Source organism: Pseudorca crassidens, chromosome 17, assembly GCF_039906515.1.
Source record: "Pseudorca crassidens isolate mPseCra1 chromosome 17, mPseCra1.hap1, whole genome shotgun sequence".
NCBI lineage: Eukaryota > Metazoa > Chordata > Mammalia > Artiodactyla > Delphinidae > Pseudorca > Pseudorca crassidens.
This window is the reverse complement of record NC_090312.1, coordinates 36,858,516-36,882,540: the sequence shown is the minus strand read 5'-3', so window position 1 is coordinate 36,882,540 and position 24,025 is coordinate 36,858,516. Positions and strand designations below refer to the sequence as shown.

The following is a 24,025-nucleotide window of genomic DNA, read 5'->3' as shown; positions in this document are numbered from 1 at the left end:
TCAGAATAATGATAGTAAAGATGATCCAAAATCTTGGAAACAGAATAGACAAAATACAAGAAACGTTTAACAAGGACCTAGAAGAACTAAAGAGCAAACAGTGATGAACAACACAATAAATGAAATTAAAAATTCTCTAGAAGGGATCAAGAGCAGAATAACTGAGGGAGAAGAACGGATAAGTGACCTGGAAGATAAAATATTGTGCAGAGCAGAATAAAGAAAAAAGAATGAAAAGAACTGAGGAGAGTCTCAGAGACCTGTGGGACAACATTAAACACACCAACATTCGAATTATAGGGGTTCCAGAAGAAGAAGAGAAAAAGAAAGGGAATGAGAAAATATTTGAAGAGATTAGGGAAGTTGAAAACTTCCCTAACATGGGAAAGGAAATAGTTAATCAAGTTCAGGAAGCACAGAGAGTCCCATACAGGATAAATCCCAGGAGAAACACTCCAAGACACATATTAATCAAACTATCAAAAATTAAATACAAAGAAAACATATTAAAAGCAGCAAGGGAAAAACAACAAATAACACACAAGGGAATCCCCATAAGGTTAACAGCTGATCTTTCAGCAGAAACTCTGCAGGACAGGAGTGGCAGGACATATTTAAAGTGATGAAGGAGAAAAACCTACAACCAAGATTACTCTACCCAGCTAGGATCTCATTCAGATTTGATGGAGAAATTAAAACCTTTACAGACAAGCAAAAGCTGAGAGAGTTCAGCACCACCAAACCAGCTTTACAACAAATGCTAAAGGAACTTCTCTAGGCAGGAAACACAAGAGAAGGAAAAGACCTACATTAACAAACCCGAAACAATTAAGGAAATGGGAATAGGAACATACATATTGATAATTACCTTAAATGTAAATGGATTAAATGCTCCCACCAAAAGACAAAGACTCGCTGAATGGATACAAAAACAAGACCTGTCTATATGCTGTCTACAAGAGACCCACTTCAGACCTAGGGACACATACAGACTGAAAGTGAGGGGACGGAAAAAGATATTCCATGAAAATGGAAATCAAAAGAAAGCTGGAGTAGCAATTCTCATATCAGACAAAATAGACGTTAAAATAAAGACTATTACAAGAGACAAAAAAGGACACTACATAACGATCAAGGGATCGATCCAAGAAGAAGATATAACAATTGTAAATATTTATGCACCCAACATAGGAGCACCTCAATACATAAGGCAAATACTAACAGCCATATAAGGGGAAAACGACAGTAACACAATCATAGTAGGGGACATTAACACCCCATTTTCACCCATGGACAGATCATCCAAAATGAAAATAAATAAGGAAACACAAGCTTTAAATGATACATTAAACAAGATGGACTTAATTGATATTTATAGGACATTCCATCCAAAAACAACAGAACACACATTCTTCTCAAGTGCTCATGGAACATTCTCCAGGATAGATCACATCTTGGGTCACAAATCAAGCCTTGGTAAATTTAAGGAAATTGAAATCGCATCAAGTATCTTTTCCGACCACAACGTTATGAGACTAGATATCAATTACAGGAAAAGATCTGTAAAAAATACAAAAACATGGAGGCTAAACAATACACTACTTAATAACCAAGAGATCACTGAAGAAATCAAAGAGGTAATCAAAAAATACCTAAAAACAAATGACAATGGAGACACAACGACTCAACACCTATGGTATGCAGCAAAAGCAGTTCTAAGAGGGAAGTTACAGCAATACAATCCTACCTTAAGAAACAGGAAACATCTCAAATAAACAACCTAAACTTGAACCTAAAGCAATCAGAGAAAGAACAAAAAAACCCCAAAGTTAGCAGAAGGAAAGAAATCATAAAGATCAGATCAGAAATAAATGAAAAAGAAATGAAGGAAACAATAGCAAAGATCAATAAAACTAAAAGCTGGTTCTTTGAGAAAATAAACAAAATTGATAAACCATTAGCCAGACTCATCAAGAAAAAAAGGGAGAAGACTAAAATCAATAGAATTAGAAATGAAAAAGGAGAAGTAACAACTGACACTGCAGAAATACAACGGATCACGAGAGATTACTACAAGCAACTCTATGCCAATAAAATGGACAACCTGGAAGAAATGGACAAATTCTTAGAAATGCACTGGGCATTCTTAGAAATGCTGAGACTGAACCAGGAAGAAATAGAAAATATGAACAGACCAATCACAAGCACTGAAATTGAAACTGTGATTAAAAATCTTCCAACAAACAAAAGCCCAGGACCACATGGCTTCACAGGCGAATTCTATCAAACATTTAGAGAAGAGCTAACACCTATCCTTCTCAAACTCTTCCAAAATATAGCAGAGGGAGGAACTCTCCCAAACTCATTGTACGAGGCCACCATCACCCTGATACCAAAACCTGACAAAGATGTCACAAAGAAAGAAAACTACAGGCCAATATCATTGATGAACATAGATGCAAAAATCCTCAACAAAACACTAGCAAACAGAATCCAACAGCACATTAAAAGGATCATACACCACGATCAAGTGGGGTTTATTCCAGGAATGCAAGGATTCTTCTATATACGCAAATCAATCAATGTGATACACCATATTAACAAATTGAAGGAGAAAAACCATACAATCATCTTGGGCTTCCCTGGTGGCGCAGTGGTTGAGAGTCCGCCTGCCGATGCAGGGGACACGGGTTCGTGCCCCAATCTGGGAAGATCCCACATGCCGCGGAGCGGCTGGGCCCGTGAGCCGTGGCTGCTGAACCTGTGCTCCGCAACGGGAGAGGCCACAGCAGTGAGGGGCCCGCGTACCGCAAAAAAAAAAAAAGACAAAAACCATACGATCATCTCAATCGATGCAGAGAAAGCTTTCGACAAAATTCAACACCCATTTATGATAAAAACCCTGCAGAAAGTAGGCATAGAGGGAACTTGCCTCAACATAATAAAGGCCATATATGACAAACCCACAGCCAACATCATCCTCAATGGTGAAAAACTGAAACCATTTCCACTAAGATCAGGAACAAGGCAAGGTTGCCCACTCTCACCACTCTTATTCAACATAGTTTGGGAAGTTTTAGCCAGAACAATCAGAGAAGAACAAGAAATAAAAGGAATCCAAACTGGAAAAGAAGAAGTAAAGCTGTCACTGTTTGCAGATGACATGATACTATACATAGAGAATCCTAAAGATGCTACTGGAAAACTACTAGAGCTAATCAATGAATTTGATAAAGTAGCAGGATACAAAATTAATGCACAGAAATCTCTGGCATTCCTATACACTAATGATGAAAAATCTGAAAGTGAAATTAAGAAAACCCTCCCATTTACCAATGCAACAAAAAGAATAAAATATCTAAGAGTAAACCTACCTAAGGAGACAAAAGACCTGTATGCAGAAAATTATAAGACACTGATGAAAGAAATTAAAGATGATACAAATAGATGGAGAGATATACCATATTCTTGGATTGGAAGAATCAACACTGTGAAAATGACTCTACTACCCAAAGCAATCTACAGATTCAATGCAATCCCTATCAAACCACCACTGGCATTTTTCACAGAACTAGAACAAAAAATTTCACAATTTGTATGGAAACACAAAAGACCCCGAATAGCCAAAGCAATCTTGAGAACGAAAAATGGAGCTGGAGGAATCAGGCTCCCTGACTTCAGACTATATTACAAAGCTACAGTAATCAAGACAGTATGGTACTGGCACAAAAACAGAAATATAGATCAATGGAACAGGATAGAAAGCCCAGAGATGAACCCATGCACATATGGTCACCTTATCTTTGATAAAGGAGGCAAGAATACACAGTGGAGAAAAGACAGCCTCTTCAACAAGTGGTGCTGGGAAAACAGGACAGGTACATGTAAAAGTATGAAATTAGAACACTCCCTAACACCATACACAAAAATAAACTCAAAATGGATTAAAGACCTAAATGTAAGGCCAGACCCTATCAAACTCTTAAGAGGAAAACATAGGCAGAACACTCTATGACATAAATCACAGCAAGATCCTTTTTGACCCACCTCCTAGAGAAATGGAAAGAAAAACAAAAATAAACAAATGGGACCCAATGAAACTTCAAAGCTTTTGCACAGCAAAGGAAACCATAAACAAGATCAAAAGACAACCCTCAGAATGGGAGAACATATTTGCAAATGAAGCAACTGACAAAGGATTAATCTCCAAAACTTACAAGCAGCTCACGCAGCTCAATATCAAAAAAACAAACAACCCAATCCAAAAATGGGCAGAAGACCTAAATAGACATTTCTCCCAAGAAGATATACAGATTGCCAACAAACACACGAAAGAATGCTCAACATCATTAATCATTAGAGAAATGCAAATCAAAACTACAATGAGATATCATCTCACACTGGTCAGAATGGCCATCATCAAAAAATCTAGAAACAATAAATGCTGGAGAGGGTGTGGAGAAAAGGGAACACTCTTGCACTGTTGGTGGGAATGTAAATTGATACAGCCACCATGGAGAACAGTATGGAGGTTCCTTAAAAAACTACATATAGAACTACCATACGACCCAGCAATCCCACTACTGGGCATATACACTGAGAAAACCATAATTCAAAAAGAGTCATGTACCAAAATGTTCATTGCAGCTCTATTTACAATAGCCAGGACATGGAAGCAACCTAAGTGTCCATCAACAGATGAATGGATAAAGAAGATGTGGCACATATATACAATGGAATATTACTCAGCCATAAAAAGAAACGAAATTGAGTTATTTGTAGTGAGGTGGATGGACCTAGAATCTGTCATACAGAGTGATGAAAGTCAGAAAGAGAAAAAGAAATACCATATGCTAACACATATATATGGAATTTAAGAAAAAAAAAAAAGGTCATGAAGAACCTAGGGGCAAGACGGGAATAAAGACACAGATCTACTAGAGATTGGACTTGAGGATATGGGGAGGGGGAAGTGTAAGCTGTGACAAAGCGAGAGAGTGGCATGGACATATATACACTACCAAAAGTAAAATGGATAGCTAGTGGGAAGCAGCCGCATAGCACAGGGAGATCAGCTAGGTGCTTTGTGACCACCTAGAGGGGTGGGATAGGGAGGGTGGGAAGGAGGGAGATGCAAGAGGGAAGAGATATGGGAACATATGTATATGTATAACTGATTCACTTTGTTATAAAGCAGAAACTAACACACCATTGTAAAGCAATTATACTCCAATAAAGATGTTTAAAAAAATGGGAAAAAAAAGAACAAATGGAGAAACCGTGTTCTATTTTAACATATACTTATTATAACATAACTTTAAATTGGTCTTCCATACCAAATATCACCAACCATACAGAATGTATTGATTTATTTTTCATTTTGAAAGGTCACTGGGAAAGGCAAGACTAAGTGCTACAAATGGTTCAAATGGACTGACAGCCTTATGCCTATATAGCAACTTTGGTCAGAGATCAAAGCACCAGACACTTCAACAAAATTCAAGGGAAAAATGGCACACCTGAAGAGATGTGCTATCAGATCTCAATGCCTGCATATTCTAATGTCAAAGTACTAAATCTGAGAATGACATACAGTAAATGGAACCCCCAAATCTGGATTCACTATACCTCACTTAGTTATTCTTACCCTTTTAAAAGGATACAGTTGTTTTTAAAATATAAAATAACCTCAAAGAACCATAAAACAAGAACATCCAATGAATTCATTAAATCCTAACTGCTTGCACTTTACAATTACTGTTCTTAAAACCTAAGCACTGCACAGATTCCACAGATATTAGGAAAGGGTTAAAAAAAAAAGCTCAACCTAAAAGAAATTTAGCTGTGAGCAAGTAAACATTTTAACAATAATTTAAACCCCTTCCCAAAATATCGATAATATATTTCTTCAGTCTGTTTATCTTCAGCAGCTATACTTCTCTAATAGAGTGGTCTTAATAATTTGCAAGGCTCAGAAAAGTGGCCTTAATGTGGCCTTAATGTGTTTAAGGCCATATTACTGTACGTGGCAGAGTGGACTTCAAATTTAGTCTATAATATTTGCAATATGTCATGCAGCTTCTATACAGTTATGAAGATAACCAGGAGAAAACAGTTCATACAAAGCTTTGTTACTTGTGCAGAACCGTTTTCTAAAATTCCTGACAGTCTTCCTCCAGAAGATAAAAAATGGGTCTGACCTGTCTGTGCAACCCTGGCAGATTACACAGTGCCTGCCGTGTTATTTCTTGAAATCTAGACGTGAGAGAATCCAATAATTCTTTGCTGAATGTACACTCAATTAAGTTCATTGTAACAGGATTTTAAAGTAACATTTTTTTTCTTATGACTAATTCTACAGTTCATTGTGAAATTCTTAAAATAAATATGAACAAAGAGAAGAAAATAAGTTACTCATAATCCTACCAACTAGAAATAACTATCATTAACATTTTGGTGCTATGGTCTCACAGCTTTTTTCTCTCTATATTTTTTAAATTCATAATATACTTACTAATGTTAAACTTTTAAAATTATACTGTGAACATGCTTCCATGTTACCAGTCTTCTATTACAATTTTTAATGGTCATGTTATATTGTATGCATGTACCATAATTTTCTTACTGAATTTCTTAGCACACTAAAAAAGAATTTTCCCTATACTTTTCTAATTATTACACAAATTCAAATTCACTGACATTTTAAGCCAATCAAAATGTAGATGTCTAAGAGAATTTTAAAATAATATTTTTGGTCAAAATTTGACTATCACAATGGGTTTTCAGGCAATGTATTTAAAAGATGTGACACAGATGGATCTGACTATAATGTAAGGCTGGGGAACCAATTTCATTTTTTTATTGGCAAATGGTTTTACTGTGATAGCAATCTTGATGCAATGCTCGTTTTGCTCACTATAAAACTTCCAACATCCTGGTTTACAGTTCATCTTAAACTAAGTTGGATTTAGGATCCTTATTTATCTGTTTTTTTGAAGATTGTCTTGGGTCTGAGATTCACATAAATCTTACGGGTAGGATTCCATATTTCAACCTTTGAGGTATCTACCAAAACAAAGGCAAAAAATATGTAAATATTTGAGTTCTTAAAAAAAGGAAAAGGGTAGCCCCCCTTTTGAAAGCATGGTAGTAAGTAAACAAAAAAAAGAATTGAGAATACTATCCTTTCAGGCTATCGCAGTACCATGAAGAACATTTAAAGGAGGAAGTTTATAAGTAGAACCTTCTGAATTTTACTTCCAAGGCTCAAAAATAATTAACAGAAGTTCAAAAAGAGTAATTTTTAGATAAATCTGGACCCACCACAGAAACATGTTTACTTTATATTTAAATCTGTGGAGAACACATGTTTTATGGTATTTCCAAGTCGAATCTGGTAAAATTTTTAATCTTGTGATTTCTTCAATGCCAAGCTATCAATTACTTCATAATTAAAAATGTTTTAATGCACTAAAGGGGAGGTTAATTTCAAATGTGTGAATTACAGATGCTACCTTAAGAAAGGCCAGTTGTGTTTAAGTTCATATAATAATTAAAAGTAGGCTAATCGGGTATTACTTAGGTGGTGCTCTTAGGGAACAAAGGATTTATTTATGTTTATAAATATTTATTGCTATGTTTATTATTTATAATTAAAAAGGAAAAATGATTTATTTGTATGTTTGCTATTACTCTGCAAACAACTGCTTAGCAACATGTTTAACATTTATTAAGTTATTATTACTCCAGGTACTGTTTAAGGGTTTTTCCTGTAATAACTAATTTAGTCCTCATGAAAAAAACCTATACGGTAAGTACTATTGTTATCCTCATTTTATGGGTGAAAAAACTAAGTCCCTAAGTTTGTTTTTGTAAGATTCTTTTTACATAATGAAGTAGTTTAGCAAATCTTTTCATCAAAGGTTATATAAAGGGAAACATCAGACTAGCCCACACACTCCGAATTAACTCAGAATTATTTCATTAAAAGTAAACTTTTTAAACTGCGGAAAAACAGACAAAAACATACCTGGAAATGTTTTTTACTTTACAGGAAGCATCAGTCTAACACATATATTCTGATTAATTCTTTGCAATCATTTCACACAAAGTAAACTTTTTTAAGTGTGAGAAAAATAAAAATATTTGGAAATACTTTCCACTTTACAGGGAGTGACTACATTCCTGGACTTGTTATTCTCAACTATTTCTTACTTGTTGGGATAGTGAGAAAACACTTGCCTAAGTTTTTATTTCTCTATCAGGAAATCAAAACACACCAAACAAGAGTTTCTGATATATATTTCCTGCAATATTTATATTACTTATTATTTCTTGCATTATTTAAATTTAGTTACAATTCAAATTTCAGAAAGATACTGGTTTAAAATAAATAAAAATTAACTTTTCACAAAGAGAACATTGTTTATCTTGGATATTTTATTTTTTTATCTTTTTGCGGTACGCAGGCCTCTCACTGTTGTGGCCTCTCCCGTTGCGGAGCACAGGCTCCGGACGGGCAGGCTCAGCGGCCATGGCTTACGGGCCCAGCCACTCCGCGGCATGTGGGATCTTCCCGGACAGGGCCACGAACCCGTGTCCCCTGCATCGGCAGGCGGACTCTCAACCACTGCACCACTAGGGAAGCCCTGGATATTTTATTTTACTCTAATGCCTTTCGGTATTTTCCAAAAGTTTTACTGTTTACCGTGTTTAAAATTCTTAGCAAGGAACCTCCTCCCATAGAAGTTTCCAATTTATAATCTGTAATTATATAATAAAGACATTAAATAAGCACTGAGAGGTCAATGTGAAGTCTTTTTTTTTTGAATCTGTCAATATTTAATTTATTTTCAAACCAGCAAACGGGTGTCATTAATTAAGAGGCACCTTAATGGAAGGATTACAACCTGGCGAATCAGAAAGTCAGATGTCCCGCCCGAGGCAGTCAGAGGTTCTGGAAAGGAAGCAGCAGGTTGATGTTACCTGCCTAGAGTGACCCCTCAGTCCTGCGGTGAAGGTGACACAATTCCTGGGCCTCTGACCTCACTGACGTTACGTCTCAGGGGAGGAGGGAAAAGCAGTTGTGGCAGCAGATCATATCTCCACTGAGGGGGAAATGAGACGAAGGCCATCTTAGGCATGGACTGGAAGCTGCCCACAGTCCTACTTCAGGCTGTGGCCATGTCTTGTTTCCAGCTCCATGGAGACAGTGGACCACCATCCATTCTCAAGGAGGCAGCCGCTGGGGTACGGTGGGCCCATCCCAGTTGGTGACCCATCCCGGTTGGTGGCCCATCCTGGTTGGTGGCCCATCCTGGTTGGTGACCCATCCTGGTTGGTGGCTTGTTCCAGTTGTGGGCCCACTGCAATGTGAAGTCTTTCATGCACATGTAGTACTTCTGTAATAAAGTTATCTGATTTTTTTAAAAATCAGTTTTTTCCTAGACACAGCTGTATTTTATTTACATGAACTAATGGTGCCACCATGTGGCCTACCTGGGCTTCAAGAGCAATGTGAGCATCTAGAACAAGCAAGAGGAGTGAGGGCCTTTGAAGTTTCCCTTTGTCCCATTTCACAGTCACTTATTATAATTCTCACTAATTTTGAAACTGTTCAGAATTGGGATGAAGTTCAATTTTCCTTAAAAAAGAAAAGTTTACCTAATATAATGTTGTATGCCAATCATATCTCAATGAAGAAAGAAAAGAAAAGAGAAGAGAATATTCCCTGGCAGTCCGCTGGTTAGGACTCAGCGCTTTCAGTGCCTTGGCCCAGGTTCAATCCCTGGCTGGGGAACTAAGATCCCGCAAGCCGTGCAACACAGACAAAAAAAAAAAAAAAGACCAGTTTACCAAGCAAATAAATAGCATAAATATGATTCCAGGCCTTTAAAAAAATCTAAACCTCATTAAACCCACCTTATCAGACTTCATTTATACAGAATTGTTAAAGTGCTACAAAAATGACTTTCTTATTCATTTCTTTGGTGTTATTTTAAAATATAGGAATTACAACTTTTGTAAATTATTCCTTATTTCCTAAATAGTTCACAAAATTTAACCAGACTTCACCTCAAATAATCTGAAAGCACAAGACTGTGTTCTTAGGAGAAACTTAAGTATTTCTATGAAATTTTTACAGCTGAAGGGCCATCCAGGATCATCTAACCTAGATCATCGAACCCAATCTCCCTGTTTTACAAATAAGGATACTGAGAACCAGAGAGGCTGTAACTTTACATGCCAACCCTCACCTCTAAGGTTCTAGCCCTATTCATCATCTATGGTAGAAATATAAGGTACATCATCTTCAACATAATAGGCTTTCACAGTTCTCCTATAATCTGTTCCCATTCATGCTCTGAATTATGTGCTAAATGGAAGCTAGCATGTATTGCATCCTTAATATAAAACACCCGTTCTAGTGACACAGGACCCTCCCTAAGCTATACAACCCAAGAGAGGACCTAGTGGACTTTGAGGTGTGGTCTGACTGCTGGTAAGGCTATGCAAATCACTCTAGTCTAGAGCTCCATGATGCTTACACTTATGGCCTAGGTAGACCCTTAAAAATCAGGAACTCCTTACACATCATCATTAGACCCACATCCTACTCCACTCATTCCAACCTCTAGGGACCCTGGTAAATAACAAGAATGCGCAATGAAAAAGTGACTAAAGACAGGCCTAAGGGGCTCACGTAGCCGAACCTTCAAAAATGGCATGTTTATTTGTATAGATACCATATGGGGTAGTAATTTCCTCTTTCTCCCCATTGGAAATAAGAATTAAGGATGAGACCTTTGGTAGGAAGTGAGTACAGAGTTCTAATAAGAAAGTTGAGGAGCGTCTGAGGCTTTAAAGGGCGGCTTTGGTTCTTTTCCTGCTGTCTCTCCTTTGGACTGTGGGTAACCTATTTCGGGAGGCATCTTTTGATACCCTGAGAAAAGAAAGTAGTGAGTTATATGCTTAGAAATGGCTCTAGGTTCAAGAAAGAGAAATAGGGATTTTTTTTTCCCCACTAGGTTTTTTCTGGTTTTTTAGCCCAGCTTATGAGGATAAAAATAAGTATAGGATTACAAGCAGAAGCTGTAATTTTTGGCTGGAGTCTTCCTCATGCTGCCACTTACGATCCTAAGATGTGGGGCAAGAAGTGGGAAATGCCAGTATTGTAAAGTGGAACTGAATCAGCAGTCCTGGTAGCTTCTTCAGTAGAACAGCAATTCTGAATAGAGGGACAATGCATCACAGCAATCCTCTTCCTGACTGAGACCTGGCTCCCACACATTGGATCTGTGAGTTGGCTCAGTTTACTTAGGTCTGGTGTAATCAGGTTCTAGGGTATCTTTCAGAAACAGGAATAGGGGCTGGCAAATCCCTGTATCAGTTTCCCATGGAACTATTTTTATAGACTGCCCAAAGACCTACCAGGCCATTGTGACCAATATGGGAAAGAGTGGTCAGTGATTAAGGTCTCAAGTTTTAATAGATACATGGCTCTTCCAGATGCACTGAAATGTCTTCTCAGCAGAGTGATTTTCTTAACATTGTCAATTAAAATTGTTTGTTAGGTTTAGCAAATACAAACCTCATTTTCCTTCTGGTCCTTATTTTCAGTCTCTTAAAATGATTTAGTATTTTGTCATTTGGTCTGTGACAAATACTAAAGAGACTGGGAATAATATGGTAAATGTCTTCATTTCAAAATTTTTTTTCTGTATGAACTGTAGATAGTGTCATGATGTACTATAAAACTGTTAGGAAGAGTCTTTTTTTTTTAAGTTTGAACAATTGCTACTTTGAACATTTGTCCTTGTACTCAAGAGAACTGCATTGTCAAGCAAAGATAATTATGATAGGAAAATTATTCTTTAAAATACTATGAAAAGATGATTACTTCATGGTCTTCAAACAATAGATGGGAGGATAAATTTCTTATATTTAGATAAATGAAGCAAATTACATTCTCAGAATTCACAAGCTTTGGATTTGGGAAAATGATCTAGGAAATGAAATGTTTAGCATTTAAAACTACAGAAAAGCATAAGAACAGATACAAAAACAAACTAAAGGCAAACTTTTGAGTTCAAAGTAACTGTTAAATTTATTGATATTCTAGCACATCCCCACCATCCCCCCCAGTAATACAAATACAAATGAACCTAAAATTTTTTTACAGTATATATTGCCTTTTCATACCACTTGCCTTCTAACTTCTCTGGCCCAAATTTTAGTTTTTAATTATATTTTATTGGATGGTTTCCTGTGTGTAACTTATCACTTAAAAAAGATTTAACCCAAGAGTTCCTCAAATTTCTCAATGTCAAATATCTTTATCTCCACTTCACTTCAGGCTCCCTTCCTTGGACTTTGTCCTCTGGAACTTGGTTCCACCACCCAGATCCTAACCCTGAACTCTCTCTTAGCACAACTATTTCTGGATTATCTTTTACCCTTTCTACTCTATCACGCCTTATAAAATGTCTCCCATTTACATCTCTCAACCTCTTCTTTAGCCCCCTTTTGGCTACCTCGAGCAGGAAGAAATCTGTCTGTACAACTGTCCATCTCTTCAGCCAGCTTCTGGTTCCTTCTAAGGCTCACTCACTTCTAAGGCTCACTCCCATTTCCACCAGGGAAGAAGGTGCCTTCCCCATCCAGAGGACCATGACATATAGAAGCAAAGACAATGTGTGTAAGTGTAAGGTCAGAGGGGAAGGCCTAAGGGGACTGACAACTGGATAAAAGACTAAAAAATAACTTCCAGAAAAAATGAAGAATTCTATCAAATTTCAGTGTCAGGGTTCTGCTAACCTAAAGGTACCACTTCCCTCTCAATCTAGGTAAGATTGAAGCTAGAAACCTAACCAGTTAGGTGATCATAAGCTATAAACAGTAAAGGCAGACCTAAAGACTTGAATCAAGAGATTTTTGCTCTGTGAATTTATCAAGAACTATTCTTTATGATAGGCACTGAGGGCTACATATTAATCAAAAGATTTGCATCTTAGGTCCTAACTGCCATTTTCTACGGTACGATCTTAAGCAGTCAGTCTCTAAGAGCCTTGGTTTCCTCATTTGTAAAATTGGGATAATAATATCTGCCCTATCTACAAAAGGACTTTGAAAACTATAATGCAATATATAAATATAAAATGCTAGATTTTCTGCTTAGTTTCCTAGTGAAAGTTCCCCTTAAAGAAATTCAGCCTGAATTAAGGGCAAAAGTATTTCCCCATCTTGGTAACAACAGGTAAAAAGATTTCTGCCCTGCAGGAACTCAGAGGCAATTCTTAAGAATCTGGTGCTCTGAAAGGGCAGAGTGAGCAGAGAAATCGAAAGAGATAGTAACAGTACTGTACACTGGAATGTGAGTACACAAGGCAGTTCTATACACAGACCCATCTGGATATCTTGCTTCCACTTCCGCATCACATCTAACACCCAACACTCCACACTGCTCCCCCCCCCAACAGAAACACTTCCAAATTTCTGTCAGTGGTACAGAGTTTTTGTTGGGGTGTGTGTGTGTGTACGCAGATATGATGTTGAGGTGAAGGCAAGATATACAGATGGGACTCTAGTAAACCACGTTTCTAATCACCATCCTTGATGCCTTCTTTTCTCCTGACACTGAATCAGACACAAAGTCCTGTCAACTCTTCTTTCGTTGTCTCTCAAATTTTTTCCTTTCCATTTATACTATTTCAACTCTTACTTTGCATTCTGACAAACAACCTTATATGAGAAGTTTTCCAATGCTTTCCCAATTGGTCTCTCAGTCTCGTTCTCTCCCCTATCACCCCCATCCCAGTCAATCTACACTAGGTTGCCATGTTCATTTTCTCATTTCATTCTTTGTGAACATCACTTCCAAGCTAAAAAAAACTTTTTAGTGATTCCCATGGTCCAAGTATGACCTTTTATCTAGCCTACTCCAATAAACTCCTAACCATTCTCCACTTATACCTTCACCCCTCTACAATTCATTTTCCACATGTAAACAAAATCTTTCAAAAACACGAATCACTTCATGTCATTCCTCTGCTTTAAATAAGTCGATGGCAACCCAACACATTTAAGATAACATTTAAAACCCTTACCATGGCCTACAAAAGCCCTGAATGATTTCGCTCCTGCCTACCTCCCCAATTTTAGCTTTCACCATCCCCGCTTCTTGCTCTCTATACTCTAGCCCCGCCTGCCTCCTTCATGCTCCCTGAAGCTCTTTTCTACCTTAGGGCCTTTGCACTTACTCTCCCCTCTACGGGAATGTACTTCCTCTTAAGTGAAGATAGATCTTCACTTAACTGGCTCATTCTCAGCACTCAGGTCTCAGCTCAAAGGTACTTATCCCCACAACTTACTTTTCACATCACCCGGTTTACTTCATTCCTGTTCTTACCACAATCTATAATTTTACTATTTGCTTATTTGGTTAATCATTTCCTGTATATCTCCATTTGAAAATAAGTTCTTTGAGGGCAGGAGCTTGCCTGTCTTGATAACATGATCCACAGTGTCTAGCAGTGCCTACTGCAAACTAAGTGCTCATTTCATACTTTTATGGTTAAATGAATGTATGGTACAAATGTAATGTAAAGTATGCATTCAAACATACGTTCAGTGGAGTCTGGAAATTAGCATACGTAAGGTCTAAATGGTGACAACCATTTAGGAATGAAGACACCCACTGAAGGTGGCCACAGACCATAACTACACTAAAAAGATAAATAACAAGGTCCTACTGTATAGCACAGGGAACTATATTCAGTATACTATGATAAATCATAATGGAAAAGAATATGAAAAAGAATGTATATATATGTGTATAATCACTCTGAATCACTCTGCTGTACACCAGAAACTAACACATTGTAATCAACTATACTTCAATAAAATAAAATTTCTTAAAAAGTTACATGAAACACCAAAAAAAAAAAAAAGAGAGAGATAGTGACTCTTCATCAACATGGTGAGACTGACCTTTGTTAATCTTCTAGGTGAAAATAATAAAATGTTGTTTTACTTTGTCTACTACTGATTTCAAATAAAGCTGAAAAACTTTCAAAAAAAAACCTCACACACACACAAAAAGGGAAACCATGTTCATATGACTACTTCTTGAAAGTCTTTTGATGTCTAAGAAGTAGGAATTACTTAGAAATAATAAACCAATATTTGTTACCTCCTTCCATAGCAGGCACATGTTAGCTAGAAATGAAATATTAAAGCAAAATGAAAGTATGGATATTTCAATACTTATTTTATATAATATGGAAACATTAGCATAAATACTGGTTATTTTATTTTTTTTAATGCAGAATTCATGTTTTAACAAGTAAAATTAAATGTTCAATACACCTCAAAAACATTAATAACATTTCAGAGCATCAAATAAAAATATAAACTGGTAAAAATATAAGTGGGCATACACTATCATCCTAATACAATGCAGCAGAAAAATAAAGTGAAATATTATCTAAAAATAAACCACATGAAGTAATAAAAATGGCAAGAATCCCAAAAAATTGAAAACGAAAAATGAATTTGATTTTTTCTGACAGCATAATTTTACAAATGCATTACTAGCACTGCAAATGAGTTGTGAGCATATTTTTGTGCAAATTTTTCCAGCTGCTGAAAAATCTCTCTATATTAACTTGAGGCAACATAATGGTAATATAATTCCACATCTTCTGACTCCATCTTCAAATCGTTTGATCTCTTCTTTGAGGTCCCTCTCTTCTTTTAATTACTTCTTTATTTTTGCAGAAACTGCAATCTTATTATTGCTAATGAGCTTTTAGCTGTGTCAGAGAAAACATTTCCAATTTGCCATCTCTTAATTTCATCAGGGATATCTCAATCAATTTCAGTACTCTCAATTTCAAATTTTGCTTATTTGGAAAATTTCTGAATTAGTTAGGATTATTTTTACAACAGATTTGATGTGACAATTTTCTTTCTCCTCTCGAGATAAGGGAAATACAGAAGAGAAGTTTTTTTAAAACACATGTAGCAGCATTCAGTTTGAAATTAGAAAATATAATTCCCTGGCTATGTCCCAAGGCATATATACATAAGGTTTTAAAAAATATCCCCAAACCCCACAAAGATATATCTTCAAAAATACTTTAAAATAGCACTAAATATGAGAACACCAGACTGCTGAGAGCCAGTGTTGCAGTTATTAATGCTAGGTACCATACATTTAAATTTTAAATAAGCCTTATGTAGTCGTAGCTACTGGACAATGTGGCTCTAACATATAACAAATTTCTGTTTATGTGTATCTCTATTCTGTTCCCACAGTCTATGGGACATATATGTGTCAATACCACACTGTCTTAATTACTCTGGCTTTATAATAGTTTTTGGTATCTTGTATGGCAAGTCTCCGAAATTTAGTCTTCATAGTAACAATTATTTGCCATTCCCTATTCCACCCGAATGTAGGATTACTAACAAATGTTATTTTGACATACATGCTAATAATTTTTCTTATTCTCAAATTCTAAAATTATCCAGAAATTTTATTCTGAGTCCACTATAACCACTACAGAACATTCCATTTCATGATTGTTGTCTAGCGTTTAATTTTACCTTTAAAAAAAAAAACCCAATTTTTAAAAGAATGGTTAACTAAATTATCAACATTTTATCAATCAGACCACTCTTTTTAAAAAAATCCCATGCTTGTAGATTCACTCTTCTGACTGAAGTTCATCCTTCAGTCCTTTAATGAGGATCCATGAGTAGTAAACTCTTTCAGTCTTTGGAAATTTTAAAGTGACTTTGAGTTTATTTTTGAATGATAGTTCATGTGATTACAAGATTGTAGCTGACGCTTACTTTCCCTCAGCACTTTGAGGCTATCACTCCACTGCTTCCTGGAATCCATTATTGCTAGGAGACATCCGCTTTAGTTTAATTGTTGCATAAGAAAAGACTTTTTCTTTTTCTTTATTTGGTTTAACAACATTGTGAAAATGACTCTACTACCCAAAGCAATCTACAGATTCAATGCAATCCCTATCAAACTACTACTGGCATTTTTCACAGAGCTAGAACAAAAAATTTCACAATTTGTATGGAAACACAAAAGACCCCGAATAGCCAAAGCAATCTTGAGAACAAAACATGGAGCTAGAAGAATCAGGTTCCCTGACTTCAGACTATATTACAAAGCTACAGTAATCAAGACAGTATGGTACTGGCACAAAAACAGAAATATAGATCAATGGAACAGAACAGAAAGCCCAGAGATAAACCCATGCACATATGGTCACCTTATCTTTGATAAAGGAGGCAGAAATGTACAGTGGAGAAAGGACAGCCTCTTCAATAAGTGGTGCCGGGAAAACTGGCCAGGTGCAAGTATGAGATTAGAACACTCCCTAACACCATACACAAAAATAAACTCAAAATGGATTAAAGACCTAAATGTAAGGCCAGACCCTATCAAACTCTTAAGAGGAAAACATAGGCAGAACACTCTATGACATAAATCACAGCAAGATCCTTTTTGACCCACCTCCTAGAGAAATGGAAAGAAAAACAAAAATAAACAAATGGGACCCAATGAAACTTCAAAGCTTTTGCACAGCAAGGAAACCATAAACAAGACCAAAAGACAACCCTCAGAATGGGAGAACATATTTGCAAATGAAGCAACTGACAAAGGATTTATCTCCAAAATTTACAAGCAGCTCAATATCAAAAAAACAAACAACCCAATCCAAAAATGGGCAGAAGACCTAAATAGACATTTCTCCCAAGAAGATATACAGATTGCCAACAAACACATGAAAGAATGCTCAACATCATTAATCATTAGAGAAATGCAAATCAAAACTACAATGAGATATCATCTCACACTGGTCAGAATGGCCATCATCAAAAAATCTAGAAACAATAAATGCTGGAGAGGGTGTGGAGAAAAGGGAACACTCTTGCACTGTTGGTGGGAATGTGAATTGGTACAGCCATTATGGAGAACAGTATGGAGGTTCCTTAAAAAACTACAAATAGAATTACCATATGACCCAGCAATCCCACTACTGGGCATATACACTGAGAAAACCATAATTCAAAAAGAGTCATGTACCAAAATGTTCACTGCAGCTCTATTTACAAAAGCCAGGAGATGGAAGCAACCTAAGTGTCCATCATCGGATGAATGGATAAAGAAGTTGTGGCACATGTATACAATGGAATATTACTCAGCCATAAAAAGAAATGAAATTGAGTTATTTGTAGTGAGGTGGATGGACCTAGAGTCTGTCACACAGTGTGAAGGAAGTCAGAAAGAGAAAGACAAATACTGCATGCTAACACATATATACGGAATCTAAGAAAAAAAAAATGTCATGAAGAACCTAGTGGTAAGACGGGAATAAAGACACAGACCTACTAGAGAATGGACTTGAGGATATGGGGAGGGGGAAGGGTAAGCTGTGACAAAGTGAGAGAGTGGCATGGACATATATACACTACCAAACGTAAAATAGATAGCTAGTGGGAGGCAGCTGCATAGTACAGGGAGATCAGCTTGGTGCTTTGTGACCACCTAGGAGGTGGGATAGGGAGGGTGGGAGGGAGGGAGATGCAAGAGGGAAGAGATATGGGGACATATGTATATTTATAACTGATTCACTTTGTTATAAAGCAGAAACTAACGCACTATTGTAAAGCAATTATACTCCAATAAAGATGTTAAAAACAAAAACAAACAAACAAAAAAAACTGCTTCTGCTCCTTCTCTGGTGCTCCCTATCCCTCTTCACTGCTTTATTTTTTTTCTAAGCAACTGTTACCATCTGACTGGATATATTTTAATTTTTATAAAGTATTTTATTTACTGTCTCCATCCCCACCTTCCTCCAGTGGAATGTTACCTCCCGGAGGACAAGAATGCTGTTTTCTTTTGTTCCTCTTGCATCCCCAATGCTTAGAACAGTGCTTGGCCCTGGGAGGCACTCAGTGTACATTTGCTACGGGAATGCTTAATATGCAAACTCTTAAATCCTGATAAGGCTAAGTGTTTAGGACACTACAGTATCTAACTTCTTTCCACAAACGGAAATACCATTTCCCTTCTGACATTGACAGAAACTGGAAATCTTTCTCTTCCATATAGTAACACAATCTGCTCTAAATAACATGCCCCAAACCTCTTAATTCCTTTTTACTTCAGTCTTTCCTACATCCTCTAAAATATTAACTTTCTGTCATCGAAAAATCTTTCATTTCCCTTCAACACTACTGTACCTAATATTGCAAAGGCAAAGTGAACTCACTACAAATGGTATCAAAATGCAAATAATGAAGAAAAGTAATGAAGCTCATTAACAACCAAATAAATCCAACTCTACTTCAAATCAAAGTGCATCAGAGCAGTGAGGGCCCTTAGTTCATGCTTAACTTTATTATCACTATTCTCCTTAATGAGGAAACATTTTTCTCATTAAACTCCTTTTTTTTTTTTTTTTTGCGGTACATGGGCCTCTCACTGTTGTGGCCTCTCCCGTTGCGGAGCACGGGCTCCGGACGCACAGGCTCAGCGGCCACGGCTCACGGGCCCAGCCGCTCCGTGGCATGTGGCATCTTCCTGGACTGGGGTACGAACCCGTGTCCCCTGCATCGGCAGGCGGACTCTCAACCACTGCGCCACCAGGGAAGCCCTAAACTCCTTTTAAACTAAAAATAAGTTGGTACAGGACTCTTGCATTTAGCCATGAAAATTAAACCTGAGAGAAATCAGTTCAAGCTGGTTCAAGTCAAATTAATAAGCAAATAAAAGTCTTAGGGAACGTGTTTGGATAGGTAACAAGCAGAAGCACTGGAGTAAGGGAGATGAATGAGGTGCAAATCCCATCTCACCCTTTACTAGCTGTCTGACCTCGGACAAGTAAATTCAGACTCTGTTCCTCAGTTTCCTTACCTGTAAAATGGAAATGGTACTTCCTACGGTTGCTACAAGGATTAAATAAAGGTACTAGGTTTTAAAGCACCCAGCACAATGACATATAGTAAGCACTGAAGAGAGCTATTACTATAATTTCTACATCACTGATAATACAGCTCTTTAAGCTAGGAGCTCCTTGGTACCACCGTCGTTTTTTAAAGAGTGAGAAGGGTTACTATTCAATGGTATATTTTTTTTACCTCGTTATGTTCTGTAGCCAATTCTGAACACTGTGGACCGTTCTGAAGAATAAACGTGTTTTTCTCGAGGCAGAGCACTGTACTGGAAGACAATCTGCTTCCAGCATTGCATGCGAATAAGAGGCAATGCTGTCTTTTAACCCGGACACCCGGGGTCGTGTGCCATCGGGACAGTCCACTCACCTCTCAGCAGCTTCTGTTTACGCCTAGACTACGGGCGCCTAGTAAACGGCCACGTACTATCTGTGCCAACGCAAGACACAGCGCACCTTCTCGGGCCCGGCGCCTAGAAGCCGGCCGCGGGCTTCGGCTCGGACCTCCGACCTTGCGAAGCCCCGCGAGCACGCCCGCCCCAGCTCCGCCCGCCGCGGCCGACCGCGCAGCCTTTACCCACAAAACCCCCAGAACCCTCGCAGGCCCTCCCAGCTCTCGCGAGCGGCACAGACCCGCCAGGAAGCCACCCGTCGCACCACCACGGGTCTGGTTCCCTGCAGCCAGGCCCCGGGCCGATGCTTTCCAGTGCTTCGGGGCTGGCGGGAGAGGTGTCAGTGGCTTCCGTCCGGAGGCCGCTCGCGGGCCGAGGCCCAGGTACCTTCAAGTCGGCCGAGCAGCGGTAACAGCGGCAGCACCGTCCCAGCGGCGGCGGGCGGAGGGGAAGGGCTGACCACTGAGACGAGTCGGGGCCCCAGCTGGCCAGAGCGGCCTCACTACGCCGCGGCTGGTACTCCCCCTGGAGGCGGGCAGCCCGCACGGCGGCTCTGCCGGCTCTGAATCAGAAACTCAGTGATTCCGCGGTGAACTAGGCAAAGTACCAAAACTGCGACGGGGGAGAAGAGAAAGACAACTGAAAGAGGTTTCATCGATTTGAGTCCAGGATCATTTTGCATTTTTCACGTCTTTTTCTAAAGAAACATCCCACCCCTAAGCTAAACGCAGGCTTCAAAGGCAAGGACAGTTTTACCAAGAGCTGTAGGCATCAATTAATAGTTGCTGGCCTAATTTAGGTAAGTCTTCTCTATAATCCAAATTGATGTATTAGTAATAGCAACTACCGACTGGCTGCTCTAATTCTAAAATATGACCCTGAGCTTTTTTCTAAAAGGGTTTGAATACTTACATCCCACTTTTTAGAATTCCCAGACGAAATGCAACATGCGTCCAGCCCGAACTAAAAAGGTGGCAGGTCGTGGGAAGTTCATTTACTGGAAACTTTTTTTTTTTTTTCGGCTTAACCAACAACTCCAGTCCTACAGCCAAGAAGACTTGACCTGCACAGTGGTCCTCCCTCCCCTGAATTCTAGCATACTCGCTCAGCCAAGCCACCCTCTAGAGGGTCTCAAGTCCTTCCATTCAATGGCTACTACTCAGTCTAACAGTTTGCTCCTGGAAATGTCATGTAAATGTTTAGGATTATTGTCAAATTTGAGAAAACCTCTATCACATCTCTTTCGCATAAGAATAAGATTTCAGGGACTTCCCTGGTGGCACAGTGGTTAAGAATCTGCCTGCCAATTCAGGGGACACGGGTTCGAGCCCTGGTCCGGGAAGATCCCGCATGCCGCAGAGCAACTAAGCCCATGTGCCACAACTACTGAGCCTGTGCTCTAGAGGCTGTGAGCCACAACTACTGAAGCCCACGCACCACAACAAAGAGTAGCCCCTGCTCGCCGCAAATAGAGAAAGCCCATGCGCAGCAATGAAGACCCAACGCAGCCAAAAATTAATTAATTAAAAAAAAAGATTTCAGGCATTTCACATTTTCTTGTGCAGTGACTAATCATAAATATTAAATACTCTTTGAATTGATGACATTTATTAACCAATTTGTCATTGATGTCCTCCTTGAGGTTCTGTGTTAAGTTTATTATATCTTCATTGATGCCTGTAAATTGTGTCAAATCAGCAAAGAATTTCAGCCTTCTCCTAGTGTGTTCATACAGTTACCTCCTTTTCATTAATTGGTTTATCAAACAATCCAAGAGCCTGTTCTGTTACTTCTGTTCAAATGAATCTCTCCACCTTCATGAACTACTGCTTTTGTTTGATCTGAAAAAATATAGAGACCGTTAAGTGTAAGCAGTGCTGCTTTCCTTCTGGAGGCTCTGAGAATCCGTTTCCTTGCCTTCTCTAGCTTCTAGAGGCCACCTACAATCCTTGGCTCATGGCCCCTTCCTCCATGTTCAAAATCAGCAGCTTAGCATCTTTTCAGCTCTCTGACCTCTGCTTCCAACCTTGCATCTTCTCTAACTTTGACCCTCCTGCCTCTTTATAAGGACCCTTGGATTATGTTGGGCACATCTGGATAATCCAGCACAGTCCCTCCATTTCAAGGTCTTTAATTTTAATCACATCTGCAAAGTCCTTTTTACCATGCAAGTTAACATAGTCACAGATTCTGGGGATTAGGCCATGGACACCTTTAGGGGAATGTTATTCAGCCCACCACAAGGGCCCTGAAGATTAAACTCCATTTCCTTCAGGTAAATCTACCTTTTCTTCCTCATTACCAAAATCTGTTTGGTCCTGAGTTCTGATTGTGAGAGTTCCAACAGGGAGGAATACCTGTAATTATAACTGGGATAAGTGTTATGAAGTAAAAGAAGAGAGATGTTATATGAGGGCAAACTGTCCAGGACCTAATTTAGATGCAAGGGCAGCAATGCCTTTGAATAAGTGATATTTAACTGAGATACACAGGATGAGGAATTAATTATACAACAAACAGGGGGAGTGTTTCAGACAGAGGGGACAGCATGTGTGGCCTGGGAATAGTGATGTCAGAAGGTCAGTGTGGCTGAATTGTGTCCCTGCCATCAAATCCTCAGCACCACCACAATGAGTGGCACATGGTTGGTACTCAAGATTACTAGCTTAGCAGTTCTTAGCCCTGGCAGCACATTACAGTCACTACAGGACTTTAAAAATACCAACACCCTAGCCGAGACCAAGTCAGAATTGTTTAGAAATGTGGCCCAACATCCATCGTTTTTAAAGGTGCTCAGAGAATTCTAATGTGCAGTCAGGGTTAAGAGCCACCGTGTCAGATACAACCACAGGAGTAAAGAATGTAAGAATGACAAAATATTTGCTTGGCATAGGATTTTCTCTAAGGAGGTTTTCTTCTGTTTAAAGAAAAGAAGGGTTTGGGCCATCTTGATTATACATTCCTTTTCAGTCTTAGAAAATGCAGAAAAGTCTTTCAAAAACATTGTTAAAATAAATAAGCTACAAGGATATATTGTACAACATGGGAATATAGCCAATATTTGATAAATAACATTTGTAATATAAATGGAGTATAACCTTTAAAATTTGTGAATCACTGTGTTGTACATCTGTAACTTATATATCTACTATACCTCAATTTTTTAAACAGAAAAAAAACCACTTTGTAATAGAACGCTTATCAGAAGAGACTCAGAGTGATCGAGCAACCACCCCAGTGTAACCAGTTGTCTCAGTAGAAAGAGATGTGTTGGAATGGAGAGGTGTTTAAAAAACACACCATTATCTACAAAGGAAAGGGCATTTCTTGGTTTTGAGCTCTGTTTCCCAGAAGGCATTCCAGTTTTTGGTAGTACTAACGAATGACCATCAGAGGGAGACATGCTCCCAGAAAGCTTGGCTTCCCCCAGTCTCTAGTCTACACCAGGCTAACAAGTATCAGGTGTTTTTAACGACACTGAGCGCTCTCAAGGCATAACCATGGAGTGAGCATGTCACAGGATTAGAGATAGGTAGCATATATTTATCTATGCCAGAGTTAGGTTCATTTCAGTTCTCCAACAGTTTAAGCATTTAAACCACCAAAAAAAAAAAAAAAAATGAATCATGTATGTGTTTCAGGCATTGT

At 38.3% G+C, this 24,025-nt stretch overlaps 1 protein-coding gene across 5 annotated transcripts in view; it reads right to left on the bottom strand.

Moving 5' to 3' along the window:
* ANKRD46 (ankyrin repeat domain 46) overlaps positions 1 to 20,890 on the bottom strand; it is a 37,295-nt gene extending 16,405 nt beyond the window's left edge. Inside the window, exon 1 of one of the 5 annotated variants that reach the window (XM_067711616.1) lies at positions 20,765 to 20,890. The gene's annotated coding sequence lies outside the window, so the exon portion shown is untranslated. Of the gene's footprint in view, positions 1 to 20,172; positions 20,306 to 20,355; positions 20,532 to 20,618 lie in introns of those variants that run through there. The other 4 variants (XM_067711620.1, XM_067711617.1, XM_067711619.1 and 1 more) reach the window with 4 other exon arrangements.
* Positions 20,891 to 24,025: the final 3,135 nt, after the last annotated feature.